At 39.4% G+C, this 24063-nt stretch overlaps 1 protein-coding gene across 3 annotated transcripts in view; it reads right to left on the bottom strand.

Annotated features, from left to right (window-relative positions):
• RNF19A (ring finger protein 19A, RBR E3 ubiquitin protein ligase) overlaps positions 1-22685 on the bottom strand; it is a 51054-nt gene extending 28369 nt beyond the window's left edge. For 2 of the 3 annotated variants that reach the window (XM_049853767.1, XM_049853769.1), the window contains exon 1: positions 22596-22685. The gene's annotated coding sequence lies outside the window, so the exon portion shown is untranslated. Of the gene's footprint in view, positions 1-8635; positions 8777-9751; positions 11046-22595 lie in introns of those variants that run through there. The other variant, XM_049853768.1, reaches the window with a different exon arrangement.
• Between the last annotated feature and the right edge of the window lie 1378 nt (positions 22686-24063).

Raw genomic sequence — 24063 nt, 5'->3', positions numbered from 1 at the left:
AGAACTGCCCCCATAGAGTTTCCAAGGAGCGCCTGGTGGCTTCGAACTGCTGACCTCTTGGTTAGCAGCCGTAGCACTTAGCCACTATGCCACGAGGTTTCCAGCACTAAAGAAAGAATAGCCTTAAAAAAAAAAAAAATAAAGTACTAGTTCTACCGGTTATCCACCTGAGGGGGAAAAAAAAAAAAGGAACCTGATGTATAGATCACCCCATGCATAAAAATAAATTGCAGGTGTTTAATAGATCTAAATGTGAAAATAAAACCATGAAGCTTCTAGAAGACAATGGAAGAGAATAAAAAGATTTCTTAAAGAGAACATACATAGTACTAACCATAAAAAAGACTGATAAATCAGACTACAATAAAATCAAGAAGCAGTATTAAGAGAGAAGACATTTGCCACATATAAATAATAAAAGACTAGTATCCAGAATATGTAAAGAACACTTACAAATAAGTAAGAAAAAAACAGAAAATCCAATGGAAAAACGGGAGAAAGACTTGAATAGGCACTTCACAAAAGGATATGAAAAAGTGTTCAACATCATTAGTCATCAGAGAAATACACATTCAAGCTGCACTGAGGAACCACTACATCTGCAGCAGGATAGTTAAAATTAAAAGGTCGACATTTCCAAGTGTTGACAAAAGATATGGAGGAACAGGAACTCTCTTACACTGCCAGTGTGAATATAAAACGGCACAATTACTTTGAAAAACTGTTTGACAGTACTACCAAATTTGAACATATAGTTACCCTATTACTCAGCAATTTGACTCCTAGAAATAAGTGAAAAAGAGAAATGAATGCCAACATGCATCAGAAGACATACATAACGATGTTCATAGCAGTGTTAGCTGTAATAGCCAGAATACTGGGAACAACTCACATTTCCACCAACAGTACAATGGATAAATTGTGGTATATTCAACTTCAGTATACAACAATGAAAAAAAAAATACTGCTATACACAAAACAAACATTAACCTCATCCAAAAGAATACAAACTGTATGACCCCATTTACATAAAGTTCAAAAACAGGAAGAACTCATCTATGATGTTAGAAGTGTGGACTGTGGCTACCTCTTGGGAGGGGGCACAGAAGAGAACCTTTATAGTGGTTACAAAGGTATGTTCACTTTGTGATAAATCACTGACCTACAAACTCATGGTTCATGTGTTTTTCTGGATGACTGTTATATCACAATTAAAAGGTTAAAATAAAAAAAAAGTTTTCTGAGCTGATTGATATCCACACATGCCCTTGAAAAAGTAATACACTGGTTTCCCAAGACAAAGAAAACCTAGAAAACATTACACTCAGGCAAACTTTAGTCATGTTCCTTCAATTTACATTTTCCCATTATTTCCAGCATAGTTTCTTAATTCAAAGAAAAATATAGAGTGCAAAGGCAGGTATTACAAAAATTATCAGCATATTTTCTTTACACATTTTTCCTTTCTTTTACATCTCAAATGCTTTTAGTTCTGCAGGGTTCAATACATGTATCATAGAACAGAATTATACATGCAATCTATCTTGGACCTTATCCTTAGAATTTATCACTTAAAATATTAAACCAGTGGTACCTTAACCAATATCACCTAGGGAGTTTTTCAAAATACACATGTCTAGAAGTTCAATAGTAATATAATTTATTATTCAAATGAAAGCCTTGTAAGAGTGAGTGGGGATGCTATTAATTCTTATACTGGGACGAAAGGTTCAAACTAGAGCATATAATCATCAAAAGAAAATAAAGTTTGAATACTAAAAATTTAATATTTCTATATTATAAAAAAAGGATCCCTGGTGACACAGTGGTTAAAGTGCTCGGGTGCTAACTGCAGGGTTGGCAGTTCGAACCCACCAGCCGCTCCGCAGAAGACAGATGTGGCAGTCTGCTTCTGTAAAGATTTACAGCCTTAGAAACCCAGCAGAGTAATTCTACTCTGTTCTATGGGGTCGCTATGATTCGGAATCGACTTGACAGCAATGGGATTATACAGTAAAAAAAAAAAAAAAAAAAAAAAAAAGATGATAAATTAGAAAAGCAGATATAATAAAGAACACGTTTCCTTAATATAAAACAGCTTTCACACATTAATAAGAAAAAGATGTACAATCTAATACCAAAAAGAACAAAGATACAAAAAGGCAGTTTGGAGAAAAGGAATTATAAAAATTAGGAAGACAGTAAGCAATATTCAGTAACAATCATAGCTAAACATATTAAAATTCAGACATTAGATACCATCCTTATGCATATTAGATTATTGACCAAAGCTATAAAGTGTCAGGGAGTATGTGTAGTGAAATAAGCATTCTCACACATACTTAAAAACCAGACCTATTACCAGTGAGTCAGTTCTGACTCACAGTGACCCTACAGGACAGAGTAGAACTGCCTCACAGGGTTTTCAAGGAGTGGCTGGTGGATTCAAACTGTCGACCTTTTGGTTAGCACCAGAACTCTTTCTTTTACCACTGTGCCACCAGGGCTCCCATATACAGTTGAGAGGTGTGCAAATCAGCATAATTTTGGGGAAGCAATGTGGTATTTCAAACTTCAAAATTTTCTTTGACTCAGCAATTTACATGTAAGAGGTTATCCTTCAGAAGATATAGGCTGAAAGTATGCAAACATATACTATACAAGGAAATTCACTGCAGGATAGTTGACAGAAGCAAAAAAAAAAAACAAAACAAAAATCATAAAACCCAGAAATAACTAATACGTCCAATAGGGAACTGGTAAAAAGAAATGAACCACAATTTATATGTAATAATACAGAAAGACCCCTATAATAATATGCTGAGTGAACAAACATAACTGCAAAATAGTATGTATAGTATGAACCCACACAGGCTTGCATATGCATACACAATTTCTGGAAGAATACGCATGAAAACATTAACAGTTATTATATTGTCCCAAGACTTCCTCTAAATTTGGTGAAAACCAACTCAGCTACTTTCATGATTCACTAACAGATACAGAAATTTAAGAAGTTTCTCTTATCATCATTGTAAGAATTGAGCAAACCAAGGCTCCTGAAGATGGCATAGGGCTGGCCAACGTTTAGTTCTGTTGTACATGGCTGACTCAACGGCTATTAACAACAATCATCTCTATACCATAGATTGTTAAGGGCGGACCTCACTATAACCCTTTAACCCGACAATGACTATAGAGTGAAATTTTTAGTTATGTTTTAATGAGACTTTTATTTTTGGTACCTAAGGTTACAAAAAAGTAGGAGCCTTATTTTGGGGGCCAAGCCTATAGGATTTTGTGCTGTTCTTTGTTTTTAAATTTATCTTGGGGAGGGGGTGAAACTATACACAGAAAAAAAATACACCATTTCAACAACTTTGACATATGCAATTTAGTGACACTGATTATATTCTTCAAGTTGTATAACCATTCGCACTATCTAAATAACATTATGAAACAGACTCTATAAAAACTGACTCATTAAACACTTCTTTATACAGCCTGCTAACAAAGTAAATGTGATACAACAAATGTCTGGAAAAGAGTAAAAATGCTTGAACGCAGCAGCTAATGCATGGAAAGACTTCCGAAAAATCTATGAAATATCTGAAATTATATGTATGGAATTGTGAAGACATGTATATTCTTGGAATAAGATACCTCCATGGCTTTCAATAGATTCTCCAAAGAGTCTAAAGGACAACAAGAGGTTAACTGCTACTGATGAGAGGTCAGAATTTAACTTGTCAGTAAAATTTAACATCAGTTTCTATAAATTTTTTCTGCTTTCACTAATTTATGCTATTACTATAACATTCACATCCACACTTTAGTTAGAACATACTTCTATTTCATTAAGATGAGAAGTTGTAGCTCTTTACATAAAAGTTAAGTCTTTGGGAGGGTTAAAAAACAGCTATCAACCTGAAGCCAATAGCTCAGATTCATAATGCAAAAATAATGACGATGTGTACAGGTGGCCTAAATAATCTATCACACTTATTGAAAACACATTATACAAAAAAGAAAAAAGCTAATCAATATTGTATATTCAGTGGGCAGTTGAATATAAATATGTATATAAAACCCGTTGCCATAGATTTGATCCCGGCTTACAGCTACCCTACAGGACAGAGCAGAACTGCTTCACAGGGTTTCCAGGGAGCAGTTGGTAGATTTGAACTGCTGACCTATTGGTTAGCAGCCAAGCTCTTAACCACTGTGCCAACAGGGCTCCAAATATGTATACAGACCCAAAACCAAAATCCACTGCCGTCGAGTCGATTCTGACTCATAGCGACCCTATAGGACAGAGCAGAACTGCCCCATAGAGTTTCCAAGGAGTGCCTGGAGGATTTGAACTGCCGACCTTTTGGTTAGCAGTCATAGCACTTAACCACTATGCCACCAGGTTTTCCAATCATTGATGTGAATGGATACAGAGTTACCAAAAAAACTCATTGTCACTGAGTTGATTCCAACTCACAGCAACCCCACAGGACAGACCAGAACTGCCCCACAGGGTTTCCAAGGCTGTAAATCTTCACAGAAGCAGATTGCCGTGGAGTGGCTGGTGGGTTCGAACTGTCAACCTTTCAGTTAGCAGCCAAGAGCTTAGCCATCGTGCCACGAGTGCTCCTTAGATAGAGATACTACAGTATTATTATGTCAGCTTCACTTAAAATGCCAATTTCCACTGAAAAGTATTTTTTTCCTTTAAATTTTGTTTTGTTGTTGTTAAGAATATACACAGCAAAACATACCAATTCAACAGTGTCTACATGTACAATTTAGTGACAATAATTATATTCTTTGAGCCATGCAATGGTGGTGCTTTTGTGTGGCTTTTCTTATCATGGTCACGTAACTCCCACCGAGGTAGGACATGGCAACTGTGCAGACAGGGTAACTGCCCACCAAGGGGACTGGTCAGGTTTACCATCCCACTGGGCTGGAAATGAGACACCCAGGAAAAAAAGGACCCTACCACCAACAAGGAAGAATAGCCAGGAGCAGAAAGTGCATCCTTTGGACCCAGGATCACTGCACTGAGAAGCTCCTGGACCCAGGAGACAGAGAGAGACAACTTTAACACTGCAGACAGCGAGACTGGTAGCAGAGACCTGGCGTGGTAGGATTCCTAGCCCAGGAAGAGAGAAAGCTGAATGACTATGGGCAGAGGCCAAGGGCCAGGGAGAGGCGTGCCTCCAAGCACAGTGGAGAAGAGGATGTCCTGATGGAAGAACTGTATCCTGAGTGTTCCTGAACCTAAACTGTAACTGTTACTTCCCTAATAAACCCCATAATCATGAATATCGGCTGTAAGTTCTGTGTGGCCACTGCAATGAATTATTGAACCCAGTAGAGAGTGCTGTGGAAGGACCGGTTGGTGTCAGAGTTGGTAAAGATGGCAGAGGGAGAAGGCATCTCTGACCTTTGCCTCACAGGAATCAGCCTTGGGCTGTTGATCTTGATTCTTCCTCCAACCCTCCCCCCAACCCCCGCCGGAAGTTAGAGGAAGTCAGACGCTACCCCTGTGCTGTTTTTCCGACAGCCATTCTCAAACTCCTCTTCTGAGTTGTTACTTCCTCATTAACATAAACTCACTGCACCCAAAGGTTCCTATCCAATCTTTCGAGTTGCTGTTGTCAATTTGATCCCATATATAGTTCTTAAAAGAGCACAATGCTCAAGGCAGACCTTCTTTACTAGTTAAGTTAAACTACTGTTCAGTTTTAAGATGACTTCAGGGGATATTTTTGGTTTAAGGATCAAAGATTATCTCAGGACAATAGCTTCAGGGGTTCAACTAATCTCCATGGCTCCAGAATGTCTAGAGGCCATGAGAATTTGAAATTCTGGCCTGCATCTCCCCTCTTTTGATCAGGATTCTTCTATGGAATCTTTGACTAAAATGTTCAGTAATGGCAGCCAGGCACCATCCAGTTTTTCTGGTCTCATGGCAAAGGAGGCAGTTGCTCACAGAGGCAATTACCCACACATTCCATATCCTCCTCTATTCCTGACTCTCCTTCCTCTGTTGTTCCCGGTGAATAGAGACCAATTGTTGTGCCCTGGGTAGCCACTTGCGAGCTTTTAAGACCCCAGGCACTATGCAACGAACTAGGAGGTAGGAGAGAAGTGAAGAGTATTAACTAACTTTATCATTCCTTATAAGATAAGCCAATTATCAATATCTTTATTTAAAATGTAAGACACGAAAGGTAAAATATTTATTTGATGCCCCGTGAGAAAGAGCCAGCAATGGTGCTAGAAATACAATCTAAATGCCTTTCAATTATTTTAATGTCTTCTCAAAAACAAGCATATTATAAGCTGATTTAAGGAAATCTGGATTCTATAGAGCTCCACCAAGTGGCTTTGTGATTTTAGTTCAGTAACAGCTTCTCTGTATCATCTGAACAATAGGAAAAAATTACTGTGGCAGAAATGATGTTATACTTGCCTGTCTCATTTACCTCCTGAGCGCATTACACCAAAAGAAAAAAAACAAACACCAAACCCATTGCCATCAAGTTGATTCCAACTCATGGTGACCCTACAGGTCAGAGCAGAACTGCCCCATAGGGTTTCCAAGGAGCAGCTAGAGTGGATGGTGGATTCGAACTGCCAGTCTTTTGGTTAACAGCCAGGTTCTTAATCACTGCACCACCAGTGCTCCCTGAGTACACAGAGGACTATACTTTCCACCCCCCTTGCAGCTAGGTGGGGCCATGTTACTCGTGCTGGCCAATGCAATGTGGGTGCAATGATGAATGCCACTTCTAGGACTGGCCCCTAAGTTATTCCAAGAGCCTTCAAGCTCTCTCTCTTTATTCAGTGGCTTGCTGATTTAGCCAAGTCTTCATATTTTGAAATTTCAATTTCCTTATTTGAAAACTGAGGTAATAAAAACTGACTGCATATTTGTATATCAGAATCATAACTTTTTTAGAACTCCAAGGGATTTTAGCAATTAAAACCAAACGTTTTGGGTTGGTTTTAATTGCTAAAATCCCTTGGAGTTCTAAAAAAGTTATGATTCTGATATACAAATGTACAGTCAGTTTTACTACTCAGAAGAAGACTTAAGAATGACCAGACTTACTGGTCTGACAGAGACTGGAGAAACTCTGAATATGGTCTCTGGACTTCCATTTAACTCAGTACCTAAGCCACCCCTGAGTTAAACCCTTCCATCATAGACAGGCCCATCAAACAAAACAAGACTACATGGACACACCCACCCAGTGGCAAGGATGAGAAGGCAGGAAGGGACAGGAATGCTGGTAACGGGGAGCCCAGGGTCGAGAAGGGGAAAGTGTTGACAGTTATAGGGGTGGCAGCCAATGTCACATAACAATATGTGTATTAATTGTTTAATAAGAAACTGATTTGTTCTGTAAACCCTCATCTGAAATACAATAAAAAAAAAAAAAAAAACTTAAGGGTTAAAAGAGGGTAATCAAGATTTTTTGGGATAAACATATTTTTGTTTCCGTTCTTTTTAAGATCTCCAAATTCTCTCAAGTGTTGTACACTCTCTGTCTTTGTAAATCCAGTAGAGTGAATATAATCTTCGAAAATTGGATTTTACCAAGTTTCATGATTAATCTGAATAATGCTTCTAATAGTCTAAATAAGAGAAGTGGGTTGATTTCGCTCTAACCACTTTTTTTGGGAAATTTTTTTTTTTTTAAATATATAAATTATTGCTAATAGCAGCACCCCACTTCTCCAAATTTAGAAGCTCATTTCCCTCTTTCTCCTGGGCAGCAGGAGGGGAACCTCTGATTAGCTAAATCTTTGTGTGTGTGTTTAATTTATGGTATATATACATAAGAAAGTAGAGTACAGGCTGGATTTGGTAGAGATCCTAGAAGCGATCTTCAAAATCCTCTTCAAATAATAGCTTAATTCTCAGAAGGGACAATAGCATCTCTTGGAACAAGAGGCAAAATAAACAAAATGTGTCTATTTTCCTCTGGACATGCAGCACTCGTATTAGTTCCTCTCTAAACATGTCCTCTCAAAATGAGACTGAAACTCAAACACAAAGAATATATTCATTAATTTTATAAGAAAGAAAATAAGTAGGGGAGTATTTTCTAAAGCAATCGAGTAAGAATTACACAGGAGGGAAACAACCATAAAGGCTTATTGTTATAGTTTTCTCACTGCAAATTCAAATGAAATAAAATAGGCTGTAATACAACTCTAAAACATTGCTATTAAATTATATGCATTCGTATGTAATCACAGAATTCCGTGAAGCATCAACTTAAGGACCAATTCAAAAAAGCAACAAGAGACAGTAGATCTTTAAATAAGACATGAAGATACAATGTTTCATGAATTGAATTGTGTCCTCCAAAATACGTGTCAACTTGACTCGGCCACGATTCCCAGTATTGTGTGGCTGTCCTCCATTTTGTGATCTGATGTAATTATCCTATGTGTTGTAAATCCTAACCTCTATGATATTAATAAAGTAGGATTAGAGGCAGTTATGTTAATGAGGTATGAGAAAATCTACAAGATCAGGTTGTATCTTGAGTCAACCTCTTTTGAGACATAAAAGAGAGAAGCAAGCAGAGAGAAGAGTGACCTCCTATCACCAAGACTGAAGTACCTGGAGCGGACTGTGTCCTTTCGACCCATGATCCCTAGACCCAGGGTAGGACTGATGCCAAGACCTTCCTCCAGAGCCAACACAGAGAGATAGCCTTCCCCTGGAGCTGGTGCCCTGAGTTCGGACTTCTAGTCTCCTAGACTGTGAGAAAATAAATTTGTTTGTTAAAGCCACCCACTTGTATTTCTGTTACAGCAGTACTAGATAACTAAGACATAAAGAGTCAAAAGGCTACAAAACATGAAGCTAATGAAAAAAGACAAAAGAGTTGATGTATTTGAATTGTAGTGTTGGCAAAGAATATTAAATATACCATGGACTACCAGAAAAACAAATCAATCTTAGAAGAAATACAACCAGAATGCTTCTTAGAAGGATGGCCAGATTCTGTCCCAGGCTAGGCCAGTCTTTCTCTTGTAACATTAGTGAGTTTTAACGTTTTATCTGGGAACATACAAACAAAAACAAAAGTAATTTGAAGAAAATGAGGAATGACGCAGACATGGGGAAAGAACTAAAGACAAGAGGCAAAGAAAGTCAGATAAGCCAACACAAAAGCTCACATGTAATAGACAGCCAGGCAGTGTGTGAGTCAGAAGATGTACGAGAGGGCAGGCAGACTGAAGTAGGAAGATATACAATTCCTTATAGTTTGTTCCTGCTGGCAAATCCTTAATTACCTCCCGTATACACCACATCTACTCTTCATTTTTTTTAAAAACCCTTCTGTACAAGGGCTGCTTTTACATGTTACATTACCTGATCTTGGACCACCTTCATGATTGTTGGTATGTTTGAGTGCATTGTTGCAGTTATTTTGTCGATCTACCTCACTAGAGCTTCCCTCATATTTGCTGACCCTCTACCAAACATGATGTCCTCTTCTACAGATATGTCTAAAATAAGTGAGTCAAAGTCTTGCCATCCCTGTTCCTAAGAAACTTTCTGGTTATTTCTTCTAAAACTGATTTGTTCATTCCTTTGGCGGGCCAAAGTACAGTTTGACCACAGTTTGAATGGATCGATTATTCTGTCCTCATTTTTCACTCTCCAACTTTTGCATGCATATAAGGTAACCGAAAAGACTATGGTGTGGGTCAAATGGGTCAAACGCACCTTAGTCATCAAAGTGACAACTTTGAAGAGGTCTTTTGCAGCAGATATGCCCAGTGCAAGACATCATTTGATTTCTTGGCTGCTGCTTCCATAGAGGTTGACAACTTCAATTTCTTTTCCATTTATCATGATGTTGTTTATTGGTCCAGCTGTGAGGACTTTAGTTTTCTTCACATTCAGGTATAATCCACACCGAAGGTCTTTGACCTTCATCAGTATGTACGTCATGCTGTCTTCATTTTTGGCAAGCAAGGTTGTACCATTTGCATAGCACACGTTGTTAACAAGTCATCCTCCAATTCTGATGTCATGTTCTTCTTCATATAGTCCAGCAAATAATTTGTTTAGCATACAGATTGAGTAAGTATGGTGAAAGGATACAACCCTGATGTATGCCTTTTCCAATTTTGAATCATGCAGTAGCCCCTTGTTCGATATGATCCTTGTACAGCCTCTGCATGGGCACAATTAAGTATTCTGAAATTTCCATTCTTCGAAGTGTTATCCATAATTTGTTATGATCTGCACATTCAAATGCCTTCATTTATACAATCATACAGTATGCATTTCTGTGTGTCTAGTTTCTTTAGCTCAACATCAGATTCGTTAGATTTACCCAGATTGTTGAGCACAGCAATAGTTTGTTCATTTTCACTGCTAAATAATTTTCTATTGTGTAAATACACCACAGTTTATTCATCTATTCCACTATTAATGGGCACTTGGGTAGTTGCCAGTATTACGTTGCTAGGAACATTCTAGAACAAGTCTTTTGGTGACCATATATATTTATTTCTGTTTGATATACACTTAAAAATGGAATTGCTGGTTTCTTTAGGGTATATTCAGCTTTAGCAGATACTGCTAAAACAGCTTTCTAAAATTGCTGTACCGACCTAAATTCCTACTATCAGTTTGAGCGTTCCAGACACTCCAACTATTTACTGTCTTCATCGCTGTAAATTTCCTGAAGGTAAGTTCTTTCTTATTCAATCCTGTATTCTATTCCTGGCACTTAGTACAGATTGATATGGTAGGCAAGTCAGTAATATTTTGCTGAAAGAAGTTACATGAGTGTTTACATAGACTATTATTTTGTTTACTAAAGCCACGTTTCTCACTGGTTATCATTCAGTTTAGCTGAAGTTCTCGGGATATTTTAATCAGGGGTAAGATTAATGTATTCATTCTTACATAATTAAACCTATTTTTTGTAATTTTTGTTTGTAATTTCTGACTTACAGAAAGTTGCAAAAATAGTACAACGAACTTCCTATGTCCTTTTATCCTATACTTGCTTTGTCATTCCCGACTTTCTCTCTCCCTCCCTCCCCTCTTATTTTTTTTATTTTTAATCAATAGAAAGTTGAGACATCAAATCCCTTACTACTGAACATTTCAGTGTGGATTTCCTAAGAAGATCCTCTTATATAACCACAGAACTATCAAAATTAGGAAATTTCTAATGCATAGTCTGTATTTAAATTTTGCCAATTGTTCCAGTAATGTCCTTCGCAGCTATTTCCCCCCAGTGCAGGATCCAATCTAGGATCAACCATTACATTTAGTTATCTTATCTCCTTGGATTCCCTCAGTCTAGAATAGTTCCTCAACCTCTGTCTTACCTGACCTTGACATCTGTGAAGAACACAGACCATTTGTTTTATAGAATATTCCTCAATCTGGGTATGCTTGGTGTTTTCTCATGATTAGATTCAAGTCATGTATTTTTGGTAGGAATTCCACAAAAGTGATGCTGTGTCTTCCTCAATGCTTCATATTAGGAGACACATGATGATGGTTTGTCCCAATACTGACAATGTTTTTAACCACTTAGTTAAGGTGGTGGCAACATGATGAATTACCTAGTATGACCTTTCTAGCCATGGTCTTATAACTCCCACCCAGGTGACTGGGTGGGGCTGTGCAAGTAAGAGAATTGTGGCCCACCAAGGGGATTGGTCAGTTTTGCTTTAAAAGAGAACCAATTCCAGAGCAGAAAGAAAAGCCCACTACCACCAAGGAAGGAGAGACTGGCAGTAAAGACCCACAGGAGACGGCGTAGTGGGCTTCCTGGCCTACAGAGCAAGAAAGGTGAGTGCCTTCCGGCAGGGACTGAGAGCCAAGCAGAAGCCTACGCCTGACCCACGACTTTGGGACTTGCCAACCTCTGCAATTGCATGCACCATTTTCTTCATACAGGTCATGAGTCTGTCAGATTTTGCAGTGAATTAGGAAACCCAAAGACAGGAGGGAGAGTACTGAAGGCAGAGGGAGTAGCTAACGTCAGAGATGATGGACTGGAACAGCAGCTTGGAAAAGCGGGACATCTGGGACATCTTTAGACTCCACCTCAGAAACCAGCTTTGCACCGATCCTAATAAGTTATGCATTTAGTGGTATCTGCCAGATTCCTCCCCTGCAAAGTTACTAGTTTCTGCTTTCTAATTAATACAAAGATGTTTATAGATTACAGAAATATTCTACTCCTTGTTAAACTTTAACCCATGATTTTTATCATCCATTAGTGCTTTTCCAACTTCAAAATTCCCTGATTTGACCCATGGAAGCCCCTTTTGCCTGACTTCTGAGTCATTTTGATATATTCTCATCATTCTTCCAGCACTTCCTTACTTTCTGGCACAACAAGATGTTCTAGGCTCACTGTTCTTTCCCTGCCTCAGCTTAGAATTGACTTTCTCTCCAAAGAGTCCTGATTCCATTTAGAAGAGAATGGTATTCAGAAACTAAGAACGAGATGCTAAGTGTGTTCACTGCTTCCAGGCAATCTCAGCAGATAAGACTAATAAGATATATAAACACACTTTCAAACTCTGTATTTTTAATTGAAATAGAAATAGCAAAGATAAGTGAACTGTACCAGCCTCGTTTTAATCAAATCTCACCTCGAATTTTCAACTAGTACTAAGAAATAAGAAGCATCTTAAAGTTCTTGGAGGAAAAAAAATCTGAGAACTTGAAATACATTAAAAAAAGAATACATTAAAACCCAGGAAATGAGTTATTTTATATACAGGCTCTAGTTTTGTTTTAGAGGGCTTCAAAAAATACTTTCTTTGAAGGGTTTTGCTGCTTAAAGCAAAAAAAAATTAGGAAAAAAACAAAAACAAAAACCAGGGGACTAGATGATTTTCCAGGTGCCTTGTAAGTCTAGAACATCCATGATTCCATACTTCTACTTGAATAAATAGAGGCTAGCGTGTTGTGATCTACCTCTGGTTCATTCTCTTGCTTACATTCTCAAAATTTCATAAAAAGGTCAATCCTTAACTACTAAAAAAGTTGGCTCTAACAGCAGCATTTTTATGATTATTTCTTTAAATAAACATCAACAATGTCAGTGTTGAGTACAAATGTGACAATTTAATGAGGCAAATATTTAAGAACCTTGAGATCCTTACTGAGGAAATCCTCATCTCTCACTTGAAAATTGAAGATATTGTCTCCTGTAGTCTCTATGCTTCCAATGGAATGCTTTAGCATTGCATACAGAACAAAATTTTTAAAAGACCCTGTTCATGAACTGTTTATTCTCTTCCTTTGTCTTATTCTTCAAGTCTAGTCAGTCACCCAATTAAGTCTATTATCGCTGAAATCCCTTCTCCATTTTCCTGTGAACTATCTTGGAATTCATCTAATAAAATGTTTCCAAAGTATGGCTCTGAGGAAAACTAGCCATGTGTGATATTAACAGAAGTTACAAGAAAGAAAGTTCTGCAGTAAAGCAAACATGATAAGTATGATAAAATTAAACAATAAAATTAAGACATCTAAAAGCCTTCAATGTACCATGTGTGCTGACTATCCAAGTAGGTGGTGGGTATTTTCCAGTTACAGTTATTTGGCTGTGGAACCTATCCTTTTAATGACAGTAGTCTTTTAATCTAGCCCTTACATTTTATAAGTTAGAAAACTGAAGTATAGAGCTGCCTGGTCAAATACATTATGACTAGCAACATATGACCATTTAACTTTAAATTAATTAAAATTAAATTTAAAATACAGTTCCTTGGTTGCGCTAGTCACATTTCAAACGCTCTATAGTATATGTGCAGCCCTGGTGGCCCAGTAGTTAAGAGTTATAGCTACTAACCAAAAGGTTGGCAATTTGAATCCACCAGCTGCTCCTTGGAAGCCCCAGGGGCAGTTCTGCTCTGTCCTATACAGTCGCTATGAGTTGGAATTGACTCAACAGCAACAGGTTTGATTTTTTTTTTTTTTTTTTGGTATAGCATATGTGGCTAGAGGTTACCATATTGGGCATTGCAGATCTACAACTCCATCATCACAGCAAGTTCTACTGGAAAGCACTGGTTTTAGAGATACTGTGGGATTTATCCACACAGCTACTGTGGCAGAGCCAAAAGTCTCAGTGCTTTCTACTATCCTACTTCTGAAATGAGGCCTTCAAATAAACATCTAGTATCTGAACTATCATATTAGTTTCTTTGTCCAGGTCTGCTTATACATCTCCCCTGGCTTCCCACAGATAAAGAATAAATTCCAAATTTCGCATGACACTCAAAGCCCTCTACAATCTAACCTTCTTGGTCTCTCCTATCACTGTTTCCCGACATAAAAAACCCACGCTCTAGCCAAATGATCTATTTGTTAAACAGCTTAACAAAACGTAGTTTCACCTCCATGATGTTTCCCTATGCCTGCGTCTCTGCCTGGAATACTCTTTTCCATCTTGTCTGCTTATCCAAATTCTATTACTCTTTCAAGACCCAATTTTTATATTTCCACAAATCATTCTAGGTCGGTAATTATAAACACTGCTAAAAATTGCTCCTTAGCTTTATATTTTGTTGTTAGGTGCTGTCCAGCTGATTCTGACTCACAGCAAGCCCATGTAACAGAGCAGAACTGCCCCCATAGGGTTTTCCTGGCTGTGCTCTTTATGGAGAAAACCCTGGTGAAATACTGGTTAAGAGCTACAGCTGCTAACCAAAAGGTCAGCAGTTCAAATCCACCAAAATCCACCAGGCACTCCTTGGAAACTCTATGGAGCAGTTCTACTCTGTCCCATAGGGTTGCTATGAGTCTGAATTGACTGGACGGCAATGGGTTAATCTTTACGGAAGCAGATTGCCCTATCTTTCTCCTGAGGAACTGCTGGGTGGGTTTGAACCACCAACTTTTCAGTTAGCAGCTAAGTGCTTAACTGTTTGGTCTACCAGGGCTCCTTATAACGAAGTATATAATTTTCTAAACATTTTGCTTAAATATTTTATTGTGATTCTTTGCTAGAAAGTGGGGTATTGCAAAGGCCCTAAGGCAAGAATGTGCCTGGCATGTTCAAAGAATATGGCTGAAGAAAAATTAGCAAGGTGAAGAATATTTGAGATAGGTCAGATTGTAATGGGGTCAGGTTCTGTGAGATTTTTATAGGCCACTATAAGGACTCTGGAATCCCTGGCTGGTATGCTCGGCTGCTAACCAAAAGGTTGGAGGCTTGAGTCCACCAAGATGCGCTTGGGAAGAAGGGCCTGGTGATCTACTTCTGAAAAACCAGCCACTGAAAACCCTATGGAGCACAGTTCTATTCTGAATCCCATGAGGTCCCCATGAGTCAGGATTGAGTTTACAGCAACTGGTACTTGCATAAGGATTTTGGCTTTTACTCTAAGTTAGATGGGGAAACATTTGAGGCTTCTGAATAGACAGTTTAGGCTCCAAATAGTTTAAAGGATCGTTCTGGCTATTGTATCGAGATCAGATCATAGCGGGGAAAGGGGGTAGTGGGAAGGATAGTTTAAAGGCTACCACAATAATCTAGGTAGGAGATGATGATGGTTCATGGTGGTAGCAGTGGAGGTAATGAGAACGTATTCTGATACAAAAGCTTTGAAGGTAGAGCTGATAGGCCAATGCAGGAGGAGACTGGCCTGGTTAACTAGAAGGCTGAAACTGCTATCAAATGAAATGGGGAAGGCTGTGAAAAGAATTAGTTTTAGAGAGAAGCTAAGACCAAGAGTTCATTTTCAGACATTTAAACTTGAGATGTCTTTTGTATCTAGGTAGAAATGTATATCCAAATACCTATTCGATAAGGCTGGAATTCACAGAAAGAAGTCCGGCCTAGAGTTATAAATTCGGGGCTTGTTGGTATATGCATGCTATATAAAATCATAAGAATGGATGAAATCACCAATGGAGTGAATGCAGAAGAGTAAGGACTGAGCCCTGTGGCATTCTAACACTAAGATGTAGAAGAGAAGAGGAAGATCCAGTAAAGGAATGGGAGGGGAATCTTCTAGGAATTTAACCTTAAGGATGCAAAAACCTGTTATTCTATCCCCATCAGTATTTTACTCCCTCCCTCCCTCCTTCCCTGCGAGGTAAGCTACACCTTAAAAAGTCAAGAACAAGGAAGGCAAGTTGGGAGAATGAGGGGAGAAAAGACGAGAGAAAAAAAAATGTGTCTTATAGGATACAATCTATTTTTTAGGTCTATTCAAACTGGAGGGTGCTACCTCTGATATTTCTAAGAAAAAGCAGATATTATAGTATTAGAATTCTAAAGGAAGAACTGTCTAGTCCATGATAATCACAATACATGATATAAAACAAAGATAAGCACAGATCTTTGGTTTACCGAAGCCTTCGACTGTATGTTAGTTTCCTGTGGTTGCCGTAACAAATTACCACAAACTGGGTGGCTTCAAACAAGTGAAATGTATTCTCTCACAGTTTGGGAGGCTAGATGTCCTCAGGAGGCACTAGGGAAGAAGCTGGTCTTTGCCTCTTCCAGCTCCTGGCAGCTGTAGACATTCCTGGGATTGTGGCTTCATCACTTCAGTCTCTGCCTCTGCGGTCATATTGTGTCCTCCTTTTCTGTCTGTAATCGCCCTTTACTGTTTTCTTAAAGACACTTGTCACTGGATTTACAGCTCACCCAGATCATCCAAGATGATCTCCTCAAGATTCTTAACTTAATCACATCTGCAATGACTCTTTTCCCCAATCAGGTAACATTCACAGGCTCTGGGAATTAGGACGTGAATATGTATCACTTTGGAAGCTACCGTTCAACTCACTACAACGTGATTTCAGAAGTTTTTGCTAAGGATATCAGTGTGCTATGTTTATGCAAAACACCAAAGACACTTAATGTTCATCCATAACAAGTCCTCCTCCCTTTTTTATGTTTTTTGATTAAAGGGTATACGGTGACATCTATTTTGTTTGGCTATTATAACCAGATTTTTGGGGTTTTTATTATAACGAGAAGTCTCTCAGCTGCTTACCAGATAACCACTGCCACTCTTGGTTCAGATAAAAGAATTACAGTCATTGTGCTATGCATCATATACTCTGAGATGATAGTATTTTCTAAATGATTATTTTGCTCTCTCTCCTTACCCACTTACATGTACTTACCAATTCCCATTCCCTCTTTCTAAAGGAGCTCATTTCATGATTTTAAGGATTTCTATATAAGAAGCCCCAGTTATTCATATAACAAAAACTGAAGGTTAGATTAGTTCAGGCAGTATTTAAATAGATCAGCAATTTAAAATCTGGTGCTTAAACCACCCTCGTCAAATCTCCTGATTCTGCATGTTACAAAAGTACCTTGTATTGACTTATTCATTGTAAATGATTCCAGTGTGGAAGGTAACAGGACACTCCACATGCAGTAGTCTCACAGGGACTTCTTCCTTTTGTTTTTATACTGAGCCTTGTTAGGACAAGTTGCTAAAAATGAGAAGTTCTCTTTTTCACAGTCTTATCTGAGTAGCTGGGTGTTTCAGAGAAATAATTTATCCTAATCCCCAGTGAAACAGATGATAGCACATTCTTAGATTAGATTAGGTCATTTTATAGACAGGAAAAGAGAGTAAGACACAATGTCATTTTTCAGCAGCTGTAAAACTGAGGAAGTCAGGTCTCCTAACTTTCAATTCAACTCAGCAATTCTAGTTCAATGCCATATGCACTTCTGTGCCTGGCCTTAAAAGACATGTCAATCAGAAAAAGCCTATCAAAAAGACAAAAGAATTTTTGTAGAAAAGAATAAGAAATTTCTCGGAGCTGTCATATGTCATATAAAATATCCCTAGAGCTAGGCTGTCCATTTGAAATGTGGGCTGAATTACATTGAGCTCTAAAAGTAAAACACACACTTAGACTTGCTATGAATAAAAGACTATCAAGTCACTCAATGTGTGTTGAAATAATATTCTGGATATGTTAAATAAGATACATCAAAATTAATCCCACCTGTTTCTTTTTACTTTTTAACTGTAACTACTAGAAAATCTTAAATTGCATATGTGGTTTACATTATATTTTTATTGGACAGCACTGCTGTAGAGAAAGTTATGATATAGATACCTTACATATTATATATAACTTATCAGCTAACAAATACTCAGCACCTATTATCGTCAGGCTGTATGCTGTGCTAAAACCTTTCAGTGAACAAAGAGAATGGCCCCTGCCATCACACAGCTTATGTTAACTCCTATACTTCTATTACACATTTCACATATATTATCTCATTTGAGGTAACACATAAAAATAATTTAATTTAGGACAAAAACACCTTACCATTTTTTGGGGCAAATGCCAATACAGGTAGTCCACGACTTATACGATATTTGAGGTACAATGGACCGCACTTACGACCATCTGGTTTTATCTTTTGTACATCTTATCATTAGTAATATGCACAACATACAATGTTGCAGTTGTAGTACATAATTTGCTGATGTTATCATTCTCAAATGTTAACTGCAGAAGTTCAAAGATCGGATTTATAAAGATACTGACAATAAAAGGCAATAACACTGAAAACTAAAAAAAAAAAAAAAAGGGGGTATTTGACTTACATCAGAACCAACTTATGAAGGGGCCATCAGAACGGAACCCCATTGTAAATTGGGGACTACCTGTACCTAACTTAGAAATCACCAGTAGATTCATACTAACTGTAGTTTATTTTTGTGATCTAATATATTATTATAGCATATAATGTTTACCTTGAAGCCTAATACTGTAACCTTCCCAATAGCTTCTCTTGGTTTCTTGTTCCTTACCTCATGGCTCACCTCTACCAGAGTCGCTCTTCAACTCGCATCCTGCCGACTATTCACATAACAGCAGGGCTATTTATACTCTCAGGGGTCTCTAGAGGCTAGAGGCTGAAAATGTTAAGTGTCCATAATCCTAAGAGGCCAACTCCAGTTTTTTTGGACCCAAGACTTAATTTTGAAGTTTCTTTGGGCTTCAACAAACTACGGTGATTTCCAAGTAGTATTTTGCTTCATAATTCAAAGCACAAACTTATTTAAGAATTAAAACAACCCCTTATTGCCCTATTGAGGCTTCTGAATAACAAAACTTCCCCCAAGTAGGACTTTAAACAAATTAACAAATAGTAATTCTCTAACAAATGATTTCTAAAATAAAATACTAAGCAACATGAATAGGAAAAGATATACAATGCTGTTAAGGCTAATGGCATAGCTGTCAAGAAAATGTTAAGAATAAAAAAATTCTTCTTCAGGTCTAGTGGCAACTACAAAGAGAGCCATACAAGCAAAAACTATTTTATCAAAAAGTGCTAATTTTTCACACTTTAATACAGAAAGTATCACTGACATATAACAGCTATTGAGAAACAAGTACCCAAATTTTAAAGCACCCCAAAAATGATTTCATTACCTTTTTGGGTTGAAGTCTATGAACATCTGAAATACATATGTGTTTAGCAAAGGAATATCATCCCTCAGCCTTTAGCTGTGCAGGTATGGTTAGGCACATGTATTGTTTCCATGTTATGCATATTCTGTCAGCAAACAACTGACATCTCATGACTTAAGAGAAAAAAATGGCCAAAGAAAACTTAAAATTAGCTTCTGAGGGAAGAAGAAAATAGCCTAAGTATAGAAAATTTAGCTATTTTTCCTAAGTAATCAGAGTAACATTTTACTAAATAGGAGTTAAACCAAAGCCTTTAAGCTAAAGTACTCCATACATTATCATGGATACTTTCAATCATTAAACTACTACTGTGCTATGATGCTCTTCTTTGCTAAATGCTATGCAATAGGCAACCAAATATAAATTTAAAAATGCAACTTTACTTTGGCTTTCAGTCCAAGATAGACTAATTTTTCTCTTGGCCCCAAATGATAACAGAGTTTAGTCTGTAAGAAACTAGCCTGCATTTGACAACCACTTGTCACTTGTTAGCTGCATCAGAAAAACAATAAACATTCCCTAAAAATTCCTATATAGACTTAATAAAGAAAAAATATAAACAGGCAATTCAAATGAAAATGCAACAAAATTTACCTCCAGCTTACTCTGTGCCCAACATTTGACTAGGAACTTTTACACGTTATTACAAATATTTTCTTTGTCCTCCCTCTTGGAAAATTCTCAATCCTCGGTGCCCTCCAGTTAAAAAAGGGGGGATGGGGAGGGAAACACATGATTAGAAGCCAAAAAATTCTGAAATAAATTGAAAGTGTTTAGGATAAAAATCAGGACTTGCCATAATGTACAAGAGTCTCTTTCAAATGTTTAAAAAAAAAGTTTGCCTTAATTACCCATATATATTTTTTTTTAATACCACAGAGCGATCCCATAACAAATAGTGTCTTTCAATTTGATCCTTTGAGGTGACCTGAAGTGTCTTACATTCACAACTGCAAAAATACTACTTTATAACTTTACCTACATTCAATTTTAAGAATTGCATTTAACAGCCACTAAGATGCTGAAGGAAACCCTGGTGGCATAGTGGTTAAGTGCTACTGCTGCTAACCAAAGGGCTGGCAGTTCGAACCTGCCAGGCGCTCCTTGGAAACTCTATGGGGCAGTTCCACTCTGTCCTATAGGGTTGCTATGAGTCTGAATAGACTTGATGGCGCTGGGTTTGGTTTTCGTTTTGGTTAAGATGCTGAAGTATCATCTTTCATGTTAAATAGAAAATAATATGGTTTCATTTAGTCAAGAAAAAAGGCACAAAAAATTCCACAATTCCAAATTTTAAAAAATACATTCCAACACTAGTTAGATGACAGTAACATGGACAGTTCTTTATCTAAACTCTAATGATCCAATGAGGCATGCCCCAAATGAAACAACAATACGTCAATTAGTTACTATCTTGGAGACTAAGCATTTGGTTGTGTTTCAATTCTCAAAATGATGTTGCAGTTTTCCAAGTTAATATTATTGGCCTCTTTCTGTGAGCCAGAGATACCAGAAAAAAAGACACTATTACTTACCAAATGTAATTTTTTTTCTCAGAAAGACACCCTGTGACAACATTAAAACACTCTCCACTGACGCACGAAATTTAAGCTTCAGTTATATTGTATACAGTAATAAAAAAGAGAATATTAAGAAGCTGAACGTTACTAAATTACCAAATAAAAAGGTCTTTTGCGCGCGGGGGGGGGGGGGCAGGATTTGGTTAAGATCCAACGCTTAGTTCTAAATCCTTACCATGGAATTGTATGTAGCAAGGCAGGAACAGTTGAAAATAAGAATTAACATAAGATCATCACCGTTTTCTAAATAGAGAAGTCTTTAAATACTAATTCAATTCAGACAGCTGGCGTAAAAGAAGCATGAACAGGCAAATATGGTAATGACTTGAATTATAAGCAGAAGTGGTAAGATGTGCAGTAAGAGAGAGATCATTGGTTAATGGCAAAACTGAAAATAAAACTTAGGAATACCGTCAGACTCATATACCCAAAAGGGAAAAGGAATCTAGGTTAAACAAGAAAAAGGAAACCGGAAAACAGTGAAACAACAGCCGTGCTCTTACAAAAAAGTAGAATGGAAAAGAAAGATCACAAACATTTTACGGTAGGGAAAAGGGTGGCTTTATGCGTCCACTATTTACCAACACTTAAAACTAGCATTTCCAGCCAATACCTAGGTTGGAAACTGCAGCGCCACTTACACGCTATACTTTCCAACGTTAACCTAACAACATTTTGAGTAGTAGTAGTGAGAATAAAGCATCGTTCCTGTATTTCTATCTTCAAGGACCGTGGAAAAAAATTGAGCTTTCTTTCTCCCATATATAGCCTTGACCACTCTCTCCCCTCTTTTATTTACTGCCTGCGTCGTGGGGCTAATGAACCCTAAACTTCTTTTTCCTCCCATTAATGGAAATGAGAAAAAAGAGCAACGACAGAGTGGAATCCAAATGAAAAACACGAAAGTAGTGGCATTACTTGCTGGGTTCGGGTTCGAACGCCAAAGGTTTAGCATTATGGGGACAGTTCCGGAGACCCTTATTAACATATACTTTACCCTAATGCTGCACCGTTTTCCGTGATTCTCATTATTAATTTTGTTCGTTTTTGAAGGGGGTGGTAGTTCTCCTGGGCGAACCTTTCCCCAGGGCCCCAAGCAGCAGACGGCGGGGGGCGAGGCCCGAAAGCCGGTCCCGTTAGAGCCGATTTCACCCACCAGGAATGCGCTCCGCCCCCGCCGCCGCCCCTCCTTGGCCGCCCTCAGTTTTCCCCAGCTTCCAGGGCCTCAGAACACGGCCGGGTCCGCCGCCGGCGCCACAGACTTCGCAGGCCAGAGAGGGGTGCGGGGTGGATCCCACACTCCACTCGGCCAAGCAGACGCCCGACCTGGGGGACCCGGAAGCAGCCCGAGGCCTGACCCCGGCCCCAACCGCGGGGAGGGGGCGCCTTTCCCGCGGGACTTCCGAATCCATTTCCGTCCCGGGGAGGGGCGCGAGGGCGGCGGCCGGCCAGAGGACCGCGCTTCGGAAACTGGAGCCGAGCCCTGCGCTCCCGATCCGGGCGTTACCTCCTCCCGTGCCCGTCCGTACCTTCAACTCGTCAGAGCGACGGTGGGCGCGGGGTTGTGGGTGACCAGGCCCATCTCCCAGCGCCGGCGGCAGAAGCCGGAGGAAGTTCAGGGGACGGTTCCTCAGGCCGGCGGAGGCGCCTCTCAGCTGGGGCGGGGGGAACGAAGGGGAGGGGTCCGGACGGCGGCCTTCCCGAACTCCTCCGCAGCTCTGGCTCGACGGCAGCTCTCAGGAACCAGCACCGCATCTGCCATTCTCCCCGTCTCGGCCCCCACTTTCTCCGCCTCCCCCTCCCACTCCTTCCTCCCGCCCCGCCCCGCCCCGCCCCGCCGCACCACCCACGTGCCGTGCGTCATAGCGTCACGCCCACTGGGCCGGCCGCGGGCGGTCCTGGGACGTGGTGGTTTCCTCGCGCGCCTTCGCGCCGTGCTCGCCCGGAGTGACCCGCCTACGACCCCGGAGGCTCGGAGCGTGGCCCTCAAGCCCGACCTCCGCGCGGGGCACTTAGCGGCCCTTCCTTCTCCTCCCGCTTGCAGCAGTCCGCCTCGAGCGGGCCGGGCTATGGGGCTGTCGCCCGGTGAGCGTCTCCTCCAAGGACGAGGTGGATGGAGCTGCGCCCGAGGTGCAGGAAGATGCCGGTCTTTGAGACCCTGGCCCTTGACATTCCACACAGCATTTTTCATTCCTTTGTGCTCTCACAGTTCACCTGCTTGACTGGCAGCCCCAGGGAGCTCAGAGCCGGGACGTAGGCAGCAAATTCTTGCCGCTCTCGATGAGGAAATGTCTTTCACCAGAGCGTGGCGGCGCCCTTTGGAGCAGTGTCCCGCACGTCCGCAGCTGCCCCTCCTAGCTCTTTCAGTTTCATAGGTCTCAGTCTTTCGCAGGGTCACTCAACCACAGTTAACACCGTATGCGAGGGCTCAGAGAATATCTTTCACTCACTTCTTTTTCAATTTTAAAATATATTGCAAATAATCCATTTATTTGAATTCACATTTTCAGCCCTTACTGATGTCTAATGTATTCTGAATCACTTCTTTAATCCAGTTTTGTTCCATGCCCTCACATCCTTTGAGCCAGTCATACCCTTTGAATTTTTCAGTCTACACATGCCTTGGTATAAATTCTTACTTGAATAAACAAATTCAGTCCAAGCCTGATCCATTCCCTTTTAGTTTATTTCCTCTCAAGATTTAGAGTCCCTCTTCCTTTTTTTTTTTTTCTTCCTTGGAATGCTGAGAAACGGAATGTGATAGATGCTGGACAGAATGTCCATGTACCCATCTGTTACTTAACTAAATATATCACCCTTTCAATCCCTGTTGTAGTGTGTCTAATTTAACTTAGAAATGAACCAAGCAGCCGTGGACTTTCAGACTGTATTTGGTATCTTTGGTAACCCAGTAAATGCCAGTTAGGAAACTATGCAAAGTAGGCAGTTTAGGTCTGAGTATTTTTGACCAGGAATCTTAAAGGAAGTATTGATGGG

The sequence above is a fragment of the Elephas maximus genome, chromosome 15 (genome assembly GCF_024166365.1).
Source record: "Elephas maximus indicus isolate mEleMax1 chromosome 15, mEleMax1 primary haplotype, whole genome shotgun sequence".
NCBI classification, from domain to species: Eukaryota; Metazoa; Chordata; class Mammalia; order Proboscidea; family Elephantidae; genus Elephas; species Elephas maximus.
This window is presented reverse-complemented; position numbering and strand designations above follow the sequence as displayed.